We start from the raw sequence: 24,634 nt of genomic DNA on the forward strand, positions 1-24,634 counted from the left end.
TTCCTTTTCAGCGCATTCAGGGGTTCTGCTATTTGGGAGAAGTTTGGGACAAAGCGATGATACCAGCCAACCATCCCTTGGAATCTCTGCAACTCCTTGATGTTACAAGGGGTGGGAAATGCCTGGACAGCTTTGGTCTTTTCCTCATCCACCTGCACTCCGTCAACTGACACCACATGGCTGAGGAACTTGAGTGATGTTCTGAAAAACTGGCTCTTTTTCAGGTTCACGGTCAGGCCAGCCATCCTTAGTTTGTCCAACACAGCCTGTATGTCCTGGTAGTGCTGTTCCAGAGAGGAAGAGTGAATGATAATATCGTCATGGTAAACCATACAAATCTTCCCTCAAAGCTCCATTAGCCTTTGGAAGGTAGCCGGTGCATTTTTTAAGCCAAAGGGCATGACCTCGAACTGAAACAATCCAAAAGGGCAAATGAACGCCGTCCTTTCCTTGCTACTTTCCTCCATAGGCACCTGCCAGTAGCCACTATTGAGGTCAACAGTGGTGAAAACAGAAGAGCCAGCCAAAGATTCCAGTATTTCCTGTATATTTGGAATGGGGTAGGCATCAGTTTGAGTTTCTGCATTCAGCTTCCGGAAATCAACACAGAAGTGTGACTTGGGGTTGTTCTTTTTAGGAACAAGAACAACAGGAGCAGCATAAGGTGATGTAGAGGGTGCGATCACTCCAGCCTCCAACATCTCATCAATGTGTTCCTTCATTTCCTGGAGTTTGGCAGGGGAACAACGATATGGTTTCTGCCTTATTGGTAAGTTGTGGGACAGCAGAATACTGTGCGACAAGACACGGGTTAAGCCAACTTTTGCAGTACAAACATCATTATTCATCTGCAGTTGTGTTCGTAACTGTTCTCTTCCAGCTTCACCCAAGTGAGAAACCTGAATGATGACTTCATAATGGTCTGTGTACACTGGGTCAGCAAGAGTGGAACGTGGCAAGACCATGTTGGGTGGCAAGGCAGAGTAGAATGCAACATGTGGGTTTGTAGGAGCCCTCCCTGGTCCACTTGCTGGTTCTCTTATGAAATAATGTTTCTTCCTGGGGGAGGTTTTGAACCAGTAGGTGTTTTCCGAGACTTCGAACAGTAAACCTGTCATGAATACAAAGTCCAACCCGAGGACAACAGGAAGTAAAAGGCACCGAGATGGTAAGACAACCACAGATACTGTTGCTGTTTGTTGCTGAAGGTGGATATCCAATTCACTCCAGCCAAGGGGATATCTTGCCGTACCATCAGCCAGATAAAGTGGGCCTTCATGCCAGGGTCTCATCTGCGTCTGACTTCCGTTGAACTGTTTCCAGATGTTGTCATTGATTAAGGTGTGTGAGGAACCAGTATCAAGGATAGCATTTCCCTTCCATGAGCCTACAGAAACCGGAACCACGAGCTGTCGAGGTGCGGTGTTACATTGTGGCATCACTGGTTCAAAGATTCTCTGCTGATGGGAGAGGGTGTTAATGGTAGGTGGATGGTTTCCCACTCTGCGTGTCTGATTGGTCTGTTCATTGGGTTGTTTTTGGTATTTATTTCTCCCAGGTTGGTACTGAGGACAGGCTGATGGAGGGTGTGATTCTTTGCAGCGCCAACAGCGAACTTGGGAAATAGCAGGTGGAATAGCAGGTGAAGGGTTAGACTGGGAAAACTGGGATGCAGTGTCAGGTTTTACTGGATTTTGTATGTGTTTTTTCCTTTGCTCATAATAACGTTGATTTTCCTTGTCCTCTAGCTGCTGTCCAAGATGAACCAATGCCTCCACTGTGGTTACACTGCTGCTCCTTAGCTGACTAGCCAGTGTGGGGTTGATGTTCCTCAGAGTCAGCTTAACCACTTCCAGCTCTGTGATTTTTGGGTTCCATCTTTTGCATAATGACCGGTGCAAAATCTCTTATGCGTGGATGCAAGGCCAGGAAATCTTGACATTTCTCCTCCTCCATCCTTCCAAAGGTTGGGGAATTGCATATTCAACGGGCTTTTCCCATGGATTGCAGCTCTTAGTTCATTTTGAATGTCAGACTGTAGGTGAGGAATGAGGCCTGTCTCAGAATACTCAGGTAGCAACATAGTGGACTGAAGTCTTTGACTCTGTGTCTGTGCAGGTTGACTGGTTTGTTGTGGAGAGTCTGCACCGAGGCATGGACCTGTGCAGGGGGCTGCAGAGAGGATGCCAAGCTACGCTGGCTCACTTAATCTGACAGAGCGTTAATACTCACTGCACAATGTTGTACTTCCTTTTCCACATGTTGAATTGAAGATACCATTGGGGTCATTACTGATTTAAGATCTGACAATAGATCTCCATGATATTGTTTCAAGCTCCAGTTTATTGATAAAGAGATTTGTTGTTCCAGATAGTGAAAATGTTTTTCCATTTTTTCCTCCAGTTGCTTTAGTCTCACTTCATACATGGTTGCCATTTTGTCAGTTTGTTTCTCCACATAGCTCATTAGCTCCTCCATGTGGACCTTTTGTCCATTAGCATTGGATGTAGCTCCCTGGTTTCCATGATTTTCCAAGTTCACCTGAGCAATTTCATTTTCAGTAGCTTCCTGGTTTTCCAGGTTTTCCAGGTTCACATGAGCAATTTCATTTTCAGTGCTTTCCATTGGCAGGAGAACTAATGGCTGAGCCAGTTTGTCCGCTCCACAAACCTCCATTTCCACAAGAGAATGACTTGTGGCCGGTCCAAAGAACTGGTCCAACATCTTCCCTATGTCCACAAGGCTTCCAGGTTCAGCGGCAGCCATTTTAGTGAAGCACTTCTCTCTCCTTTGTTCTTTGATTTGACAGATTTCCAAGTTTCCAGAAGTTTTCACACTTTCCCTCTTTATTTTCAGTTGGTTTCATCAACTGCGGGTCTCCTCTGGGGTGCCATTTTTTTATGTGACGGTTTTATTTACTTTAGTCAGAGAGACTTTATTTATTTATTCTATTCTATTTTATTTTATTATTTTTCTTCTGTTTTTTTCTGGAGTGCCAGTCAGGTTTTGCCTGACATAAAGAGTCAAGTCACATGTTTTCTCTCACTTCAAAACCCACACAAAGGATGATTAAGCATAAAACTTAACAACCACTCAAAAACAAGAAGAATGAAACCCAACACATTTGCGAGGAAATGTATATTAAACAAGAAATTATAACAGTCCAGAAATCACTTTCAGTCTCTTTCCCACACTTGGAAAAAAAAAAAAAAAAACTCTTCAGTGTTCCAGGATAGAAGAGAAAAAACAATGTCCCCACAAGTCAACAAAACATCATCTTTCAGCAACACACCAATCAAAGGAAATGTTCCGTTTCTTTAAGGAGCCGAGACTGCTGAAGGAAGCAGGCGCGAGGGACTACACCACCCCGACTTGATTCGGATCTGATCCGCGGGATGCGGAGCTATAGTGGACACCGGACACTTCTTCTGTCTCTCCTGCCGACAAGGTGAGCTCTGAACCAGCTTCTGCTCCCGCAGGTGTGCTGCTTGATGAGCGCCTGACGTCACTTGATGTTTCGTCCGACGTGTGTCAGCGCGACTCCCAAAAATAAATAAACAATCAAAACGAGGACGGAGTGGATCGTTACAATATGGAATCAGAGTGTGCATAGTCGAGATCTCTGGTATCTTGGGTTCTCTCTCTCTACATGTATGCCAGCCAGCTGAAACTAGTTTTGAATAGAGTTTGAATCTGGTAGGTTTGAAACACCCTGGGCAAGAGGGGCAGGAAAAAAAAAACCATTATTATGGGTCCTTGGAAAGTCATGCAAAGGTTTTGAAATGATGTCCATGAAAATGTGTTGGAACTCTGTGACTTCACTTTGGGGGAGCTAAAATGTCATCTATCTTTATTATACAGTCTATGCTACAGAATATGGTGTAACTCAAAGCACAGGACTTAAGTATCGATTTTCACAGGACTTTTTAATAATATAAAAGGCAACAGACTTGTCTTGAAATAGCTAATAGTCCAACAGAATGGGCCAAAAATAGACATAATCTAATAAGTGTAAGTACATACACAAGTAAAATTCCTATATGGTAAATTCACCAGGTGCATCCCATTGTGCTGGGGGGAAACTAAAATTAAATTACAAATTTTCTGGGCCTTGAACAGTGCATACCTTAACAATTTTGTACTTCAGTGTGGTGAGTTCTTTAGAGAGAAGAAACCCTGTAGGCAACGACATCAGTTTTATACTAACTGTGCTCAGAAGCGGAGGAAAAAATGCAGTGTTGAAGAAAGTATTAATAGTATAATCATTAGAATAGAAAAATAGAGATCTGGTCTGTTCATTCATCATAGTATGACGTCTGTTAAGTTAAGCGCTTGGAGACAGACATTCAGCTATCTCTCCTGAGTGCGTGGAAGATGTTATAGTTACAGGGTGAAGATGCTGATGACAGTAAATATGTGCATCAATTTCTGATTATAAGATCAACCATGAAGTGAACAACAAATAAGGTAAATATCTACACAAGTATGACCCACTGTAGGAGTCTCATCTATATAACCTCAGAGTGAAGCGAGCCGAATACAAAATATGCAGCAATAATGCTCAAGATGTAAATTCAGTAATTTAACTAAAGACTCTGAGCAGGAGCGTACATTTAGACAGTGCAGGCAGTGCAGTTGCACTTGGGCCCGTGAGGTGGGGGCCCATAGAGAGAGTAGGTCCTCCAACAATGCCTGTTTTCAAAGAAGAACTCTCATTTAAAAAAAACAAAAAAAAAACAGTATCATTTGCTGTATATGCCCTAAAATATGCTTATTCTTATTCACATGTGAGCGCAGTGTACAGAGAGGCAGTTAGAGCTACAGGCTACAATGAGGCTAAAAACAGAGTTCAAATGACGCTTTTCCAAACAACTTTTTATGTCGGGGCTTCAGGACACTTAGATCACTACGGACGAGCAGTATGGAGATATTTTGTGGTTTCAATTATGTGTTTTTGGACATTTGAATCTGGGGCGCCGTAAGCCTCCATTAGGTGGAGTTGTGTTGCTACCCCCTCTCCCCTGGGATCTCTGCAAGTGTTGTGAGGACTCTAAAACTTCACCTGAGCCTCCCTCGGCATATGGGTGAGTAGATAATGGCTGAATTTTCATTTTTGGGTGCACTATCCCTTTAAGAATAAAATAAAAAGTGAACTACTTCAGGAACTAGACCTGACCTGATTTCTCCCTGCCCTGACATTACCCTTGCCCCTTTTGTAATTTCCTGCACCTCCCAGAATCAGCCCCATCAAATTAGCAGCCTGTTTGTTTATCACAAAAAAGAATTTAGGAATCTGCTATAAAGCATTCACTATACTGAAGCATATATTAACAAATGACCCTTGACCCCAACCTTCCCGTATGGGTCATCTCCATCTTTGACATTTCTTTAAATCCTTACAGCCAGTCCATCTCTTTCATTTTCACAGCATACTTGAATCAATAGCCCACAGCCTTGGGTTGTTCCCTGTGCACCGAGTATGAAATATGAAACACCCTATTCAGGACACACACAGCTGTACTGATGGCCAGAGCATTGTCTCAGTTGGGGCTCTCTCAGCAGTCTTTCTTTAGAAGAATCTACCCACCACACAGTCCCAGGTTAATCATTAATGTAGCAGTGGACCCTTTCAAAATGCTGAAATGTCAAGTGGATGTTGCTGACGCGCTTGCTGGAGAAATATCAGCAGTTAACCCTCCATTTCACATAAAAGGACCATGATGCACTTCAGCTGGACTTTCCTCAGATTATGCTTGCTTTAGAGGACATGATGAGTGTCACAATTCCATAGTCCAGCCAATCCTCTGAAATGTTTTTTGTCGGTCTGTGTACTATAAATTAATTTGATGATTTGATTTAATAAAAACAAAAATCTGAATTGTATTTGTTTGTTTGTTTTGGGTCTTGACCTGCGGAGGAGTATCTACTCATTACACATGAAGAGAGTATGGTAATTAGACCTTTTAATAACTCAAATATCAAGCTTAAGTATCACCTACACCAGTGATGAGAGATGGCCTGCTCTCCATCTAATAAACAACATCCCTTATTGCTCTCACAAGAAATATGCAACGCTCTAAAGGTCTATTTTGATGCTCGTATTAATAAATCAAACTTGTTCGTCTTAATAGGTAAAAATATAACTACTTGACGTCAAATGCGCGTTAAGAAGACAGAAAATGCCCTGTTATCGAAGGCATTTCAGATGTTTTACTAGTTTTGGAGGGTAAACTGATGAAAGGTATTCGGTATCCACCTTATTCCTGAGGGCACAACTGTAGAAATGATTGCAACTTCAGTGTTTCCTCTAGGATTTTTTTCAGCAGCGGGGGTGGTGGGGGGAGGGGGTGAGAGACATCCATAGGGGGGATCAAAATAAAATAAATAAATGAAATAAAAATCAACCAGCCACCCTCCTCCCCTGACAAGTCCCTTCATAAGTAAAGAACAGTCCCTAAAGTGCGGTGAGGTTTGTGGACCGTTACCTGCCACAAAGAGAGAAATGTGAACGGCTCGTTTCTCCTCTGATACGCCACATACTGTGTGCCACCATGGCTCGGCTGTTCAGGTACTTTTGGGCAGTCATGACAACAAGTTATTCACCTGGAGCCGGACTTCTCCGTCGCCGGTAAGCCGTTATCATGCACCGCCATATTTGACAGGAATAAGTATTCCTGTCCGTGTCTGTGACCCCCGTTCAACCCACAACCGGCGGGATTCGCCTTTTCGTTTCTGCTGCTGGTTGAAATCTGTACTCACACAGCGTACTGAATGATTTATTTTGCTCGCACAAAACTAATTTTAGTCGCAAATGCGAGTGCGGTGCCGGACGGAGTAAAATATCGCCACACTGCCGACATTTTACTCTGTCTGTCACCGTCAAACACGCCGCTATTATTCGGCCTTGCTTTTCACTTATTCCACCGAATACTGAATGTGTGTCTTTTTTGCAATATTAGGCCGAATATATTCGGTTACCGAATATTCGGTGCATCCCTAAATAGGAGCCTTCCCCCACTCCCCCCTCCCCTCACCGCTGCTCTCCTCACTACACTGGCTGCTGCGCTGTGCAAGTGCACAGATGTCTCAGAGCGGTGTTGGTGCATTTGCAAAATAAATGTTTTGAAGGAGCAGCAGTGGCCGCCGCTGCTAAATGAATGTAGCGGAAACACTGAACTTCCAGTGAGATAGCGGAAGTAGCAGTAAGCTAGTTAAACCCATAGAATGTGCTTAATCAAAATTTGCATTAGAGAATGACACCTAGACTGACAAGTCCGTCACTCAGCATCAGTACATGATATCCCTGCCTTTCCCCGTCTGACTTCATTCTCAACCTACATTAGAAAAGTGCTCAACACAGCAACAAATCTTGAAATATATATTTAGTCGTTAGGAACGTGTTACTGATTCATCGTATATCCTGTATATTGTATAAAAAAATGAATGTCAAATGTTATTTCTTTTACGGGGCGTCGGTGGCTTAGTGGTAGAGCAGGCGCCCCATGCACAAGGCTGTTGCCGCAGTGGCCCGGGTTCGACTCCAGCCTGTGGCCCTTTGCTGCATGTCACTCCCTCTCTCTCCCCCCCTTTCACACTTGTCTGGCCTATCAATTAAAGGCCAAAATGCCCTAAAAAAAACCCCCCTTTCACACTTGTCTGGCCTATCAATTAAAGGCCAAAATGCCCTAAAAAAAAAAATCTAAAAGTTATTTCTTTTACTTCAGCTTTATATGACTATCACTGATGTCTGCTGCTAAATTCAGCATCATGTTTTGCTCAGAACACAAATTTTAATTAATCAGAAGTTAAAAAAAATATGTAAACTGTGTCAACGCAGACAAAAAAGAGGATTAGCTGGGAAACATCACATTTATTCGCTTTACATGGAGCTGGGGTTAATACTGAATTATGTTAAATGTTTGCCAAATGTGTAAGTATCTTCATAAGTCATAGTCAGAAATCAGAAGTCATCTTTAGAAGGAGCAGATGTTTACCTAAAGCTAGCGCGGGCCATGTTAAAGGTAACAGTATTTTAATGGAGCAAGACAAGCTAATTCCTAGCATGCTTGGTTGTAAAGGGAAAAAAACCCCAGTGGTTTGAGATGGCCGTCAGAGATGTTAGAGGTATGATCACATAATCCTGTCTAAGCTATAACATATGGTGTGTTCCGCATTTTATTTCTAAATTGCTCATGGAAAGAGGAATAGAGTAGCCTACTGTAAACAAACTGTTACCATTGGAAATCGCTGGTTTTGGTTCAACACCAGAAGTTGCACCCATAATTCAGGCAAGGTATCATGGGGGCGAGGAAAAAGGTGGATACATTATATTGGCATGTGTCCACTAGATGGCAGAATGAAATCAGAGTACATTGGGCATAGTGTTAAGTCATCTATTTTGAGTGTGTTACTGATTTGCCTATATTTTTTCATATCATATAAAACGAATGCCTTAAGTTATTTGTTTTACCACTACTTTATGTGGGAAGCCTGGCCAGAATGGTTGGATGTTGGTAGGAGGCAGACACAGGAAACTTTGTCCAGTTATCAAAAAGGTGCAATTTATTTACAAAAAGTGTCACCATGTTACATGTAACCAGAAATATCTACAAAAAGTAAAAAAAATAAACACAAACAGTTAACTTGGCTAAACTGAAGAAAACTCAACTCATAGTAACTTAAATGAACTAAATCAGATGCACACAGCTACGCACTGATGTCTCTCTTTCTCGGCCACCCAAAAGCAACTGCTTATATAGGGTACGTCCCAAACTAGTTATCTTACCTAGCCGACTTTGCTAGCTGTTTAGCTAGTTATCTTACCTAGCCGACTTTGCTAGCTGTTTAGCCCCTCCCACCTGGGAAAAAATGCGAGGCGCTAGCGCTAGGAGCAATGAGCGAGCATTGTTGGTTTAAGAGACATGAGACATCCTTTCCACTGAACCATCAGATGAAGCGACGTCGACCACCATTCCTGATGATGGCGGCACCGCTGGATCTGCTGCATAACGGAGCCAGCGTTTGGCATACATCCCAAGTCACATTATATTCGCTGATCAAAGCCGTAACCCAAAATGTTGATGTTTTGTGAATTGTAACTAAATATTGCCTAATGCAAAACACACACAAACCCGGGATAGTATGTGTTTGCAGTTACTGGTGGAACAATGGCTAAAACAAACAATTAACAAGCATGGTTGAATTAACAGTAATATGGTGATGAGAAACTGGGGACAAATGGTGTATTCTCCCCCACTTTGTCACACTTTACATCACTGATATTACTGAGGTCTACTGCTGAATTCAATGTCATGTTTCACTTGGTAGAACTCTGATTTCATAAGTCAGCAGTGATAAAAATGTGTAAACTGTGTCATCATTGACGCAGACGAGCAGAGCATGAGCTGGTAGACATTACATTTATTCACTTTACACAGAGCAAGAATTTATACAGAATTATGTAAATTGTTTGCCCCATGTATTACTGTCTGTTCCTGAGTCACAAGAAATCATAAATTATCTTTTAGATGTTTACCGTAAGCTAGCTCAGGCTCTGTTAAATCAAACAATATGGATGGTAAATGGTAAATGGACCTACATTTGTATAGCGCCTCTCTAGTCATCCGACCACTCAAAGCGCTTTTTACACTAAGAGTCACATTCACCCATTCACACACACATTCATACACTGGTGACTGAGGCTACCCTACAAGGTGCCACCTGCTACTCAGTTTTGTTTTGTTTTTAAACACACTCACACACCAATGGAACAGCCATCGGGAGTCAAGCTAATCGCTAACATTGCTTGGTTAAAAAGGAAAACAACAAATGAGATGGCTGTCAGAGATTACAGAGGTATGATCATGTTTTACCTTCTGGGGTGGAACAAGTGGTGTGTTCCACATGTTTTATTTCCTAATCCTTCTGGAAAAGAGGATTAGCATAACATTAGCATACCATTCTGTACCGTTACCATAGGAAAACACCAGTTGCGGTTCAGTGCTTGAAGCTGCGTCCATAATTCATGCAAGGTATCATAAAAACTAGGAATAAGGTGGATACAAAGCTCAGTTTTCCTGTATAAAACACTAAGTGGCTTAAAAAGCTTCCAGAGGTCATTTGCTCTCTTCAGTAACTAGGAGTTCAAGACAAAATTTATCCCCCCTGTTAGAGCAGTATTTTTAGCAGCTATTTTTCAGTACATCCACATAGTTTAGCCTGTTAATTTAAAGCACTAACAAATGACAACGGAAGCTGATGAGACTGTCAGTTTTGAAGTATTTGGTCATAAATCAGTATTGAACAAATAAAACATTTGACCTGATGATGGATCTAGATGTAAAGTTAAGGGATCACTGAAGTTGTAACAATTCACCCTGAGGAATATGAATGTTTGGACCAAATGTCAGGGCTGTTCATCCGAAAGTTTTATTTTTCTAGCTCAATTTCACAAAAAAATCAAAATTACCTTAAGGGGTTTTGCAGTTTTTGTACAATGCCCTCTGTCTGATGATGTCTGGAGTGCTGAAGACACAGGAAGTACAGGAAGTTGTGGGGACATTTCACTCAAAATCACTAAAATAAACCACATGGTGGTGCCAGAGGAGAAGTCACAGGATCTCAGATGTCATTATCATAGATCATTTGGGAACAACAACTGTGTGTACAAGATTTAATGGTAATCCATCTGAAAGTGATACTGCAGCCCTCTCTCATCCACAGGTCGTCAAATTGTCGTGCCTCTTGGCATGTGATATCAATGCCAAAGACAACCTTTAGCGTCTTTATGAGACAACAAGTTTTCAACTAACTCCAGTGTAAACCCATATGTGGCGATGCTTGATGCTCAGAGCACCCAACGTAGTTTAAAAATCAAGCAAGTGCATTAAAGGATAACTTCGGTATTTTTCCACCTGGGCCCTATTTCCCCATGTGTATGTGTGCGTATGATTCATAGGTACAACTCGTTTTAAAATTGGTTCAGTATTGAGGGAGGCGGATGCAGCCGGCAGCCACGAAACAAGCTAAAACGGTAGATATGGGGGCAAATGCGTCCCGTATAAGTCTGCGCATTAAAAGTGCTTTTTTTCGCCACTGACCGGTTCAGATCGCCAGTGCTATCTCTGTAAATAGCATACTAAGCGTTTCCCTTACCCATCACTTCCTCTGGGCTGTGTGTGATGTCATCTCGCGAGAGCTTTGCTTGTTGCCGGAAGAAAACAGAGGAGCCATGCTGAGCGCCACTCAGAGTGGCGCTGGTTGTCCCGGAGTACAGTTGACGGTTTTACTGCGTCGATTGAAAACAATGATTTGTGTTTGTGCTTATCCAAATTGCAAGAACAGGATGTTGCGCAACACCCCGTACAGCTTTCATAGGCTGCCTTTGTCAGACGGCGAGATGCTGAAGTTGTGGCTAGTTGTGCTACAAATGGATGCTAACACTCCTGTCCAGACACTGCGCCTTGCAGACCATCGGGTCTGCAGTGCTCACTTCTCCCAAGATGACTACTGCCAGCCGAAGAAGAGAAGACATCCAATCCCGAAACACCTCTTCCTCAAGAAAACGGCTGTCCCATGAGTAGAGAGAGCTACAGACACAGTGGAGGTGATGTTATATAAACAATATTCGATTATTTTCCTTTTCAGCAGTAGAGATTCATAATTATACGATATAATCGACAGAGGAAGATGCAGTAATGCTCAAACTTATACGGGACGCATTTGCCCCCATATATACCGTTTTAGCTCGTTTCGCGGCTGCTGGCTGCATCCGCCTCCCTCAATACTGAACCAATTTTAAAACGAGTTGTACCTATGAATCATACGCACACATACACATGGGGAAATAGGGCCCAGGTTGAAAAATACCGAAGTTATCCTTTAAGGGCAGGGGGATGGATCAAACAAAACAAGACTTTTATTTTAACCCAAAACATGATTTTTTTTTTTTTCAAACATAACCATCCTTCCATCCATCGATCCATCCATCAACCCATTCACCCATCCATACATTTTCATCCGCTTATCCGGGGCCAGGTCATGGGGGCAGCAGGCCAAGCAAAGCACCCCAGATGTCCCTCTCCCCAGTGACACTTTCAAGCTTCTTCTGGAGGACACCAAGGTGTTCCCTGGCCAGATGAGATCTGTTTCGACCTCACTCTGACCGTCACTACAGTCTTAAATGAATGATTGCCCTCGTTCCGCCTACTCTCAAGACCTTATGTAAACAAAGTCATGCCCATGACCCGGAAGCGGAACCTCCCGCACTATAAAAGCGGGGACAATTTGGCCTTAACCTGCTTACCAGGGGCAGCATGGCTTCACATGGCTGTCGGTTTTGCCGGTCAAAAATGGATCCCCGTGATGGGCACCAGGAATGCCCCTCATGCTTGGGGAAGGCTCATTTGAAGGAGGATGTGGATAATCCCTGCAGTGCAGCCTGTGACCTGCCTAGGGAGGAGCGACTTCGTCGTGCTACCAGAGCTCACATTTCTGTGCCTGAGCGTGGTAGGGAGAAGGAACGGGGGGCAGAGAGGCCTGGTCATAAACGCTCTCGCAGGAGCTCTCTGCCCGTCGTCGAGAATCCCCTCCCAGGTTGATCCATGAGGAGGTGCGTGACACTGCTAGCCGTTCATCCCCTGCTCTGGCAGCAGAGGGGGGCAGTTGAGACAGGCACCTTCAGGTTCTCTCTGCTATTCAGAGTTTGTCTCAGAGGATGGACAGATTTGAGGCTCGTCAATCCTCCTTCTCTTCATCCTTCACTCCAAGCGGTGTTCCCCCACCTGGACCCCAGGGCCATGCTGCGGAGGCAGCTGCCGATGATGCAGATGTACTGTCTCTTTTTGCCCCTCACTGTCTGTCTGATGTGCATCATTCAGAAGGGGGAGATCCCCATTCAGATACGGCAGAGGTTGATGATGACTCTGAGGCGGTGGGGGAGTCTTCCACTATTGCTCTTGTTGATAGAGTATTTAGTGCAGCAAAAATTGTTGGTCTGCAGCCCCCCATGTCCGATCCCGTCCCTGTGGGAGGCGTCTGGGAGGGTGTATCACAAACTGCTTCCCCACCATGTATTCCAGTGGCAGATGATTATGTTTCCATGCTGAGGACAGCATGGAAGAAATCATCCCAAAAGCCACAATTTAATGTGGGCTGTAGAAGGTTGGCTAATGCCCGTTACCCAGTGGAAACTGGCCTAGGTGATATGCCACCTGTGGAGCAGGCCATAGCCTCCTGCACAGCGCTGGGGCCAGCACATGTGTCTGCTAATCCTGGCTGCCCCAGGAAAGAGTGTGCCAAGACTGACCGTCTGATTTCACGCTCGTTTAATGCTGCTGCACGTGCAGCTCGTATGGGTAACGCCTTGGCTATCCTCCTGGCGGCGTTACGCAGAACCATGAGCGTGGAGGATCACGATTCCAAAGCTCTTATCGAGTCTGCTCTGTCAGTGCACTCACAACTGACACGTGACGTGGGGGAGGCTATGTCATCGGCTGTGTTATGTCGTAGACAGGTGTGGCTGGCTCAGACTTCCTTGCCAGATGCTATAAAGGCTGAGCTGATGAATCTGCCAGTGACGCCTGGTCAGGTTTTTCATTCAGGTTCTCAGGAGGTGCTGGACAGGGCAGAGCGGTCCATTACTCTGAGAGAAACTGTCCAACGGGCTTGTCGTAAGCCAGCCCCAGCTTTTCAACCGGGGTTTAGACCACAAACCCCCAGAGAAGGCCCCAGTACCGAGGGACTGGGCAACAGAAGACCTCAGGCAGGGGTGCAGACCACGGCGGCAGTTCTGCATAGGGGTCAGGGATTGGCCGTCGAATGTCCCTCCCAACTTTCTCGGCGCCAGCTGGGAAGGACTTGTGTCGGACCATATCCACCGTAGCTCACGGTTACCAACTGCAATTTCGGTGGCATTCAAAATGATTCATACAAAGCTGGTAATGCAGTCCATCAGTGCAGGGGAGTGGTTCACGTCCCTCGATTTGAAGGATGTGTACTTCCACGTCCAGATTTTTCCAGACCACGGACCCTTTCTCCGCTTTGCTTTCTAGGGCCAGGTGTTCCAGTTCTGCGTTCTGCCATTTGGCCTGTCACTGGCACCGAGGATTTTTACTCAGGAGGGCATTACATCGCTTCCAATTGGGGAAGCGTGTGACAGTTCACAACTTTCAGAAACTGCTGGGATTGATGGCAGCAGCAGCGGCAGTGATTCCTTTGGGCCTGCTGAGGGCACGTCCCATTCAGCGATGGTTCAACTCCTTTCATCTCCATCCAAGGAGGGACAGGAGAAGGAGGCTGCTTGTCACATGCTCCTGCATGCGGGCCCTGCTCCCCTGGAGGGACAGGGACTTCCTTCTCAAAGGGACCCCTCTGGGGAACCTGCCTCACAGACGGCCAGTGATCACAACGGATGCATCGCTGACAGGCTGGGGAGCTGTCTGGGAGGGCAGGTCAGTGAGGGGTGTGTGGGAACCCCCTTGGTCATCAGAACATATCAATGTGCTCGAGCTGAGAGCCGTCCATCTTGCTCTGGTGGAGTTGTTGCCATTCGTACGCCACAAGCATGTGCTGGTGAGAACAGACAGCACCTCAGCTGTGTACCACATAAATCACCAGGGTGGAACGAGGTCACTACGCTGTCTCCAGGTGGCCAAGGAGCTGTGGACATGGGCGTGGCCTCGACTGACCTCTCTGAGAGCAGTCCACATACCAAGTGTGGTGAACAAGGCAGCCGACACTCTGTCCAGGGCAGGGCCTCCTCCGGGAGAGTGGCGGTTGCACCTGGATGTTGTGGCCCAGATCTGGGCTCGATACGGAGTGCCCGAGTCGACCTCTTTGTGTTCAGGGACACCACCCATTGCCTGGAATGGTACTCCCTATCATGTCAGGAGGGCAGTCTGGGCTTGGATGCTCTGTCACAAGAGTGGCCAACAGACTTATTGTACGCTTTCCCTCCTCTCCCCCTGCTTCCTCTTGTCCTCCGGAGGGTCAGAGTGGGTCATTGCAGAGTTCTACTGGTGGTTCCAAGCTGGCCGGGGAGGCCGTGGTTTCCAGACCTGCTTCAGTTGGTCCAGGGCCGCCCGTGGCAACTACCGTCCCGAGCGGACCTTCTGTCACAGGTGGCCAGATTTGGCACCCGAACCCAACTGCCCTGCGCCTGTGGGTCTGGCCGCTGCAGAGCCCGTCTCTCAGCAGTTAGACGAGGCTGTCCGGGAAACCTTGAATAATGCTAGAGCTCCTTCTACTTGAGCTGGTTACTCAATGAGGTGGAAAATCTTTTCAGCTTGGTGTTCGGGCATGGCCGTTGACCCTGTAACCTGTTCTGTGCCACTGGTCCTTCGTTTTTTGCAGTCTCAGTTGGACCAGGGTAAGGTGGCCAGTACTATTAAGGTTTATGCCTCATCTATTTCTGCGTTTCACAATGGGTACAATGGCATCCTCAGGTGTGTTAGTTTCTGAAGGGTGCCCGTCATTTGTGTCCGGGCCGCACCTTGCAGGCACCAAGCTGGGACTTGCCTCTTGTATTGAAGTCTCTTACTAGGGCCCCATATGAGCCCATCGCTGACGCAGATTTGAAGGCTCTGTCTCTCAAGACCGCTTTTCTTTTGGCTCTCTGCTCTGCTAAACGTGTTGGTGAGCTACGTGCCCTCTCTGTTCATGATGATTGTTTACGGTGGAGGGCAGATGGCACAGGGGTGTCGCTTTGGCCTAACCCTGCCTTTTTACCCAAGGTACTCAGTCCTCAGTCCGTGAACCAGGTACTGGAGTTGGGTCAGTTTCAGCCCTCTTCCTCTTCTCCGACAGAGCAAGTGGAGTTGCTTACCCTGTGTCCAGTAAGGGCATTGCGTGCATATTTGTCATGCACGGAGCCTCTGAGGAGGGCTCATTCTCAGCTTTTTGTTTGTTATGGTAAGGCGAGGCTGGGGTTGCCACTTACCAAGCAGCGTTTGTCCCATTGGCTGGTTGAAGTTATTTCCCATGCATATGCAGACCGTGGGTTTCCGGTTCCTGCAGGGATTTGGGCCCACTCGACCAGAAGTATGGCTACTTCTTGGGCGGCGCTGAAGGGTGTTCCTGTGGGGGACATTTGTGCTGCGGCGTCATGGTCTTCCCCTTGTACATTTACAAGATTTTACAGGGTTAATGTGACCTGTTCAACACCTGTGGGCGCTGCCGTTTTGTCTATTGCCCAGCGAGGTTCAGCTGATTAGTTAGTTCTGTTCCTCGCGACCCTTTTGGCATGAGTCATCCATTTAAGACCGTAGTGACGGTCAGAGTGAGGTCGAAACAGATCGTAAGTTATGAATGTAACTATGGATCTGTGAGACCGAACGATGACCGTCACTATCCTTGTTGCTTGGAACACTCTGAGGCATTCAAGGTAAGAGGTTGAGCCGGAAATTGTTTTTATACCGCTTTTATAGTGCAGGAGGTTCCGCTTCTGGGTCATGGGCATGACTTTTTTTACATAAGGTCTCGAGAGTAGGCGGAACGAGGGCGATCATTCATTTAAGACCGTAGTGACGGTCATCGTTCGGTCTCACAGATCCATAATTACATTCATAATTTACGATATGTAATCCCTCTAGCGTGTTCTGGGGTCTAGCCAGACCTGCGGGGGGAGCTCACCAGCTAGCGTCAGTTTGGGTCAGATTGACTGTATACATGCATGAGTAATTCCACTCCGAATCACATTATCTGGATGTGGTAGTCCGAATTTGAGAAATGCAATTTAGTACAATTTCAGTTGGACTAATATGTTTACATGTATTTTAAATGTCCGGTTTAAGTCGGACTGACACAACAAATCCAAAGTCATGGCTCTGATGTTTGTGCATTGTCCTGTCTATCCTGGTAACCCATGGCAGACCAGGGGCATGTCTCACTGTTCCAGTGTCACAGCCTCCTCATGAACAGTGGCACTGTGATGAATGGGTTATTACTGGACTAGTTTTCCTGGCATTTATATAAGGCCTGAAGGTCACCTGCCTCTCAGACAGGAGGCTCAATGTTTCTACTTTCACAGCTTTCACTCACCTGCTTTGGTGCAGCTGTTGCATACATAATAAATAACATGATGATATCATCTCTAATTTGCATTTTTTTTTTCATGCAAAGTTGAAGCTATTCTAATCATTGAGGGGTGAAAGCTGACTTTGATTAAAGAGCCCTTAACTGTTAATAATGGGATTTTTAATTCTTAGAGAAAAAGCAGCATCATTGTAAATGAATTTTGGAGGATCATGTAGCTTTTAAAGAAAGAAGAGTCTGATGCACACTGTCCTTTCATGTTACAATTCAGTAAAGATTATCAGCAACAGGTGGCTACAGTTTCAGCCTACTTTGTGAACACCATAATCCATTCTTTCTTGGACAAAGTTCATTATAACTAAACATTTTGAACAATTACAGACCAATTTTGGATATTCCTTTTCCTGTCAGGATCCTGAGGAAACTTGTTGTTAATCAGTTGATTAAAGTCAGTACAGTCAGTTTTCAGAGCTCACCTCTTCCATAAATGATCTACATTCTGTTACTCATTCTGGTGACTCATCAGTCTTTGTTCTCCTCGACCTCAGCTTTTGGCATTGCTGATCTTTCAATCCATCTTAAAAGCATCTTAAACACTGTATTGGCACCAGTTGCTTATAATGGGACTGCTTTGATTTGGACCTCTAGAACTTTTTATTGGTACAATTCCACTGCACACTTACAGTACCTGAGCATGGTCATCATGAGATACGTGCACATACGGGTGTGAAAAACAAACTGAAATGACTAAAGCTAATGGAAAGATCAGTATGAGTAGATGTTTTTGTAACATAACCTGCAGAATTCATAAAAATAAGATGTATCTATTATTTCTTGTATCTATTATCCACCCTGTTTGGCTAAGGAAAATAATGATTCACAGTCCTTTGTTTTCTAAGGCTGTTGTTTTACGTTGTGGTGGTTTAATACATTTATTAAACAGATGGAAAAACTTGTTTTTAAAGCCTTGACAAAGACCTGCAGTGGTCCAAACATGTTAGCCACTACAATAAAGGTTTTTTTTAATACGTCCTTCCTCATTTTCTATATTTTTGGAGTGCCTGGATTGCCTTCCTGTGTATCCTGTTATTTAGCTTCCTCCATGACCACCTGACTCAAGGTTTTGATCTATGTTTGATTTTACAGAGCTACCAGTCATCTCTCTTTCTCTAAAAAAATATCAGCCAATATCGGCTGATACCTATGACATACCGATATTATCGTGCATACCTACTAACCAAGTAGTTTGGCTGCCTAAGCCTAACCACAACCATTTCACACATTAACCACATGTTACAATGTGTTTCTGCTCTGCGTCACATAGAGATGCTAAAGGGTGCCCTGTGTGTCAATACAAGACGCAGAGGGGCGTGACAAAACATAAGTATTTGAGGACCTGTGAATGAGAACGGGTTGCTTTGCATCAACAGTCACATATCTGGTATATGTCTATTGTCTGACACATTCTATGGTAAAAGAAAGAATTTTATACATGCTGTTTTGCATACATCACTAAAATAATATCCAGAATGAGGGGAATTCAGAGCAGGAATCTTTATAAGATGATGATACTTCCTAGATTTCCATGTGTAATGTTAACTAGCTAGAGCTGGCAGTTGTCAATCACAAACAAGTTTTCTAAATTAAATAATGTAATACCTTGAAGGTCCATACCCAACCCGTTGCCCCTATTAGCAGACGACATCATCTGTCTGTGCCTTCCAAATGGCTACAAATCACAACTGAAAACTGAATGAAATTCATGATCTGTGTGCAAACTTTTTTAAGATTAGGGAGCCTTTGTCGTCATGATTACAGTAATAACCTCACAGTTAAGGTTAGGTAAGAACATGGCCGTGCTAAAACAATGTTGACCGGCAATTGGAAAGGGAAAACAAACAACAGCCTCTCGTGTTAAAATGTTTTGGTGGCCCGTCCATCCATTCCAACCTCCTCCCTACATAGACTTTGTAGCTCTGTAATAATGTCATCTGACTCCCTCCTCTGCTCCTGTCATAATTACTACAACCACTAGAGGGCTTTGTCACTTTGACACAAACAGATGTTTTGGAGGCACAGCCTGAAACAGCTGAGGCTGTTATTGTTCTTGGGAGGAATGTGTCTTCTATCGGAAAAGGTTCTGAAAAAGTAATTCTACTGGTTTCCATTAGGGTCTATTTCTACACACCGAAAATGTTCATATCTAAATTGTTGTGATTTTGTGGCAATATGGTTTCAACCCTCTGCTGCATGCTCATCCCAGCCAAGTTGCCAAAAGAAATTGTTGGTATTGTACGTTTCTGCAAACCACGAGTACATCACAATTGCACTTGCCATACGTATCATAGGGGCAGTTGTGGCTCAGAGGTAGAGTGGGTTGTCTACTTATTAGAAGATTAGATACCAATCTCCTCTGGTCTGCATGTCAAAGTATCCTTGGGCGAGATACTGAACCAGAAATTTCTCTTGATGGCTGTTCCACTGGTGTGTGAGTGCGTTAAAAACTGAGTTGCAGGTGGCACCCTGTATGGTAGCCTTATCCACCGGTGTATGAATGTGTGTGTGTATGGGTGAATGGCAAGTAGTGTAAAAGCACTTTAAGTGAACTAGAAAGGTGTTATAGTGCAAGTCAATTTCCCATTTACCTTATCAACATTTCTGAAGTGACATATTATATGAGCTGACTTTGTGATCTGAAGGTGGAAGGGATGGTGGATGGTGTGTCACCTAGGTGAGACGCCTGCCAAGCTGCAGACTCCTGTTTGGGACCAACAAATAACAAAACTGGTTCTATCTTAGTGAGTCATTAGTGTGTTTCCATCTGTTTTTTATGCACCAAACATGGGTGTTTTCTAGCGACCCATCACTGTATTTCCACAAAGGATAGTGGCAACAAAAGCAGTTGTTTATTACCAAGACAATGGTGCATCTCCTACTAGGATGGTGGTATGTGAGGCAGTTGTTTTTTTAACCAAACATAATGGCTTTTCCAGCGAGGACTGTGCCCCGCAAAATGTGTATTTCAAGCTCAAACATAATCTTTTCCTAACCATAACCAAGTGGTTTTTGTGCCCAAACCTAACCATACATTAACCACAGCCTTATTAGGGTCCGGGCAGATAAGCTGCCAGGACACTATTGTAATCCTAGGTATTCTTCTTCTTCTTCTTCTTCTTCTTCTTCTTCTTCTTCTTTCTTCTTCCGAGGAAATCATACTTCCCATGGGTGAAAACTCACCAAACTTTGCACAAAGGTCCAGTCTCATGCCAGATATCCTCAGCTGTAAACTCAAGCCAATAGTCCTGATGGTGGCGCTACAGCAAGCGTCTAAAGTTCAAAACTTTGAAAATTCATAACAAATCAACCATACGTGCTACAACTTCACAACTTTCATCAAACTGTAGCCCCAATACTGAAGAAACTTTTGTACATTTAAACCTATTAACAATTATGAAGTTCATCACTTTTTTTTTTTCAAAAACTGTAAAACTTCTTAAACCTATCTCCTCCCACAATTTTGCTCAATTAACACCAAACTTGCTACAGAGCATCTTCAGACTGTCCTGCAAAAACTATTTTTCCTCAGATTTTTGATTTATCAAAAATTGAGCCTACAGTGCATCAAAATGTTTGACTGTAAACAGTACTGTAAACATATACATGAAAATTCTTGCTAAATAAATCTTCAATGTTAATGAAAAAAATGACAAAATTCATGGGTTTTTTTTTAGAGTCATGGTAGATGATGTGTGGCAAATTTCAGAATTTTATCTCAAAAACTGAATTTTTGACAGCATTTTGAATTTTGCTCTCATGCGAACAATTGGAGTCAATGTAAAAATGGCAATTTTAAACATCAGTTTTTCACTTATGGAGCAAATCAATCACTGTTACAAACAAATTACCAACATCTCCATGCTGTCTAGATGCAATATGTGTATATTTTTTACAGTGGTTTGAAATCTGCTTTTCCATGCATGGACGGCTGCTAAACCTGCACGTCTGGCTTAGTCAATTTGTGAAGCTACACATGAATTGTCACTGACTAATTAGCTCAGTGAGATAGAAATTGATTATTAGTCTCAGAGGTTGTGAGTTCAAGCCTCAGCTGATGAAAAAGACAGATTGTGTTGCTAAATTCCTAAATGTCTTCCAATTCTTCTGCTTGTTGCTCAGAATTGCCTAAAAATGCCCGGACCCGACCCATCGCTGAGCAGCAGCTATAATTGAAATATAAAGTTTCAAGATGTCTGCTTAATAATAACTTGCAAATGTAATGTATTGGTGGTTTACATAAATATTTTCTCTAGTAATTGGGTTGCACAACCTTAATTGCTTTCAAATGGAAACCTCAGCTATTGCACAAACACAATATCAATTTCTATTGTTATGCAGATGATACCCCGCTCTACTAATCCTGTGACTAGAAAAACCCACTGACACACCTTTCTTAGATATAGTCCTTTTCCACCGATGACATTTTTACATGTTACAGTAGGAGATGCACAGGTGTACATAATAGACAGTAATGATAGCTAAATTCCATTTAGCTGCTTCATTTTCAAGGTCCCTTGTATAATACGTATTGATTTACACTGTCATGGCCTACTGGGCACCTGAATAGGACAGTGGTATTTTTTAATGTTATTAGCAACACCTTATGCAAAAGGCTGAAACTCAGTTTCTGGTCATGAGTCTTGAAAACAAAATTTCATTAGCTACTAGCTAACTTGCCTCATTAGCACAAAATGTTGACAATTACAGAAACCTTGGTATTATTATTTTTTACATCAATATGGGCCTTGAAAAACAAGTTGAAATGCTACTGCAGCTGTGTTATTTTCAGCAAAGGATAATTACTAGAAAGCAGTTTTACTGGATAAAAAACCCTGAAACTTTGAACCATTCATTTATGATTATATCTTGGCCAGTGTACTGCTAGCAATACACACTGAAATGAGTAAAAATAAGTCCTTTTCTATTCCTCAATCTTTTTCAGAATGCAGTGGCAAGTTCTAGCTATAACAAAATCTTCACTGGCTACCATTAATAACCCTTATGAAACGTCTTGTCTGGCTCATAGTTTCATAATAGACCTCTTAACTCCATATGTGAGTATGCCAGTGATCCGTGAGAGTACCTCAGATGATGACTGTGCCTTTGCCTGTAGCTTTGGAATAAACTGGGGATCCGGCTGGGAAATCACTCCAAGCCTCTATTACATTGTTACAGTTATGTGTTGTATCTTTTATGTCATCTAATTTGCTTTTTTTCATCTGTCGTGGGTTTTTTTCTCCTTTTAGATGAACATTTATGTCTGCTTGTTAAACTGCCTTACATTTTATGTTTAGTCATTTAATCCATATAACCAGTGTTGGGCAGTAGCGTCACTACAGTAGCAGACGTTTGTAGTTTAACTTCATTTCTCAGTAGCTTGGTGGTAGCGTCGCTGTTTTCTGAATCAAGTAATTTCTCAGTAGTTAAGCTCTTTTATTGATCACTTAGCGCGGTAGCGTCCACACAAGCTACATTTCCAAAATCATTTCTGAAGCTCAAACGAGGCGGGGATTTCTGTTATGGACTGAAATAAAACTGTCACCGCTACCACACAGAGTCACTTCCGCATGAACCTGACGGGGGACAGCCCTCCATTCTGAAACACCGCCGTTCCGAAACCCCGCCGTTCCGAACGACCCCCACTCCGAAATTGATTTTCAAGTCCATATCGAGTTTCCTGCATCCAACACTGCTGCTCGCTCTCCGGCCGCACTCGCACAATTCTGAAACTCGTTGTACTACAAAAGCTTGAAATGAACGTTCAACTCATTGTTTTTTATTGAAAATATGTCACTGTCTTCATTTATTAGGCCTATGTATAATTTCACTAGCAGCAAACACATTTAATAGGAGACGCTCGTCAAGTCTTTTTACGCGCGCCGTCCGTGGTGCTGAAATCCCCGCTGCAGCCGCCGCTCTCTGCTGACAGCAGACCGAGGGAGAAAAAAAAGACATTTCTTTGCTCTGTGCTTTCAGAAAATAACCAGGGTTAGGGTACGAAAGACCCATGGTCTGTAAAGCAGTCCCACTGTGTTTGCCAGGGCATATCAAGCTGTGTGATTATGCGCAAAGTTTGGTTTAACGCATTGGAGCAATTTCATACAATTTCGGACATTTAACGTGATAAACTAATTTCAATTCAACATGGTCATTTGCTTAGAGGATTCAGCTGAAGCATAATGAGTGTTATATGTCATTAAGATGAAGTATTTGCTTGTTTTGTGGTTAATTAAGCACATAATCCATTTGACCCCATCATGAATGGGATTTATATTCGTTCCTGCAGACAGAGGCAAAAGGATCAATGCGCAGCCTCCGTTTCCTTTGCGTCCCTCTTTGTAAACACGGTTGGTATTTGTAGGGGACATGTGTATGCTGCTCACTATAAAATGTGTTTACGAAAATGTGTTTACTAGCCTCATTTCTAGTCAAAACAAATCTCTTTACACTTAAAAAATACTTGTTTCAAGCAAATTTTTCACTTGAAATAAGTATGAAAATCTGCCCATGGAGCAAGTTGGTTTTTTTGCTTGCAATAAGAAAAAAAAAACTTGTTCCATGGACAGATTTTTTTTTCCTACTTATTTCAAGTGAAAATCTTCCTGAAACAAGTGAAAATTGTCTAAAAACAAGTTACTTTTTAGGTGATGAGTCTTATTTCAATTGTAATGAGATTTGTTTTGACAGAAATAAATATTCTTGGTAAGATTTTGAGTTTTTGCAGTGTACATACACATACATACACGCATGTACATTTTTGACCATCTTGTGACTGTTAGAAGCAGGTCTTCATTCTTGCTGTTGTGGTTTGAGTCGTGTTGGGAGTTAGTGCAGCTCACTGTTCAATAAACAATTGAACTTAACTTTTTTACCTGCCTATCTGTTCGACTGACAGTTTTATTGATCAGTAAGATAACGCTGACTTGGCACGAAGTTGGTTCAGTTTAGTAAAAAGCTTGGATGTAGTTGCACTAGTTACTTTCATTTTGCTGTAGCTTAGCTTGCTACATTTCTGAGGGTGATAGCTTTGATGTAGTGAAGCTTCATTTAATATTAGAGTAACTAGTAGCTTAGCTCACTACACTTTCCAAGTAGCTTGCCCAACACTGCATATAACATAAAGGCCCTGAAAAGGCCAAATGAAAGGGGAGTATTTAATCTAAAGTTGCCGGGACACAAACTTCCCTCTGATGATGCCTGTGATAACAGAATATGAAAAATACCAAACAAAAGGTCATTTATTTTAGTCTACTACTTGTTCTGACTTAATGCTTGTAATTCACATTATGCCATCCTTCACACAAGCACTTTGTAAAGATTTTTGATGAGACACACTACAAGGGAGACACTAAAACAGACACAAATATTGTAAAATAACATATTTCTACCATAATCACAACTGAAACATAGTTTAAAGGGGATGATCAACACATCTAACAACCATCTGCAGCCACCCCCACTGTTCAGTCAACCTAAATACATAGCCACCTATAAAAAACACTTCTCAAAAATATATAACGTCTAATAAAGACAGACAGCCTCCCAG

The sequence above is a fragment of the Epinephelus moara genome, chromosome 16, assembly GCF_006386435.1.
Source record: "Epinephelus moara isolate mb chromosome 16, YSFRI_EMoa_1.0, whole genome shotgun sequence".
Lineage (NCBI taxonomy): Eukaryota > Metazoa > Chordata > Actinopteri > Perciformes > Serranidae > Epinephelus > Epinephelus moara.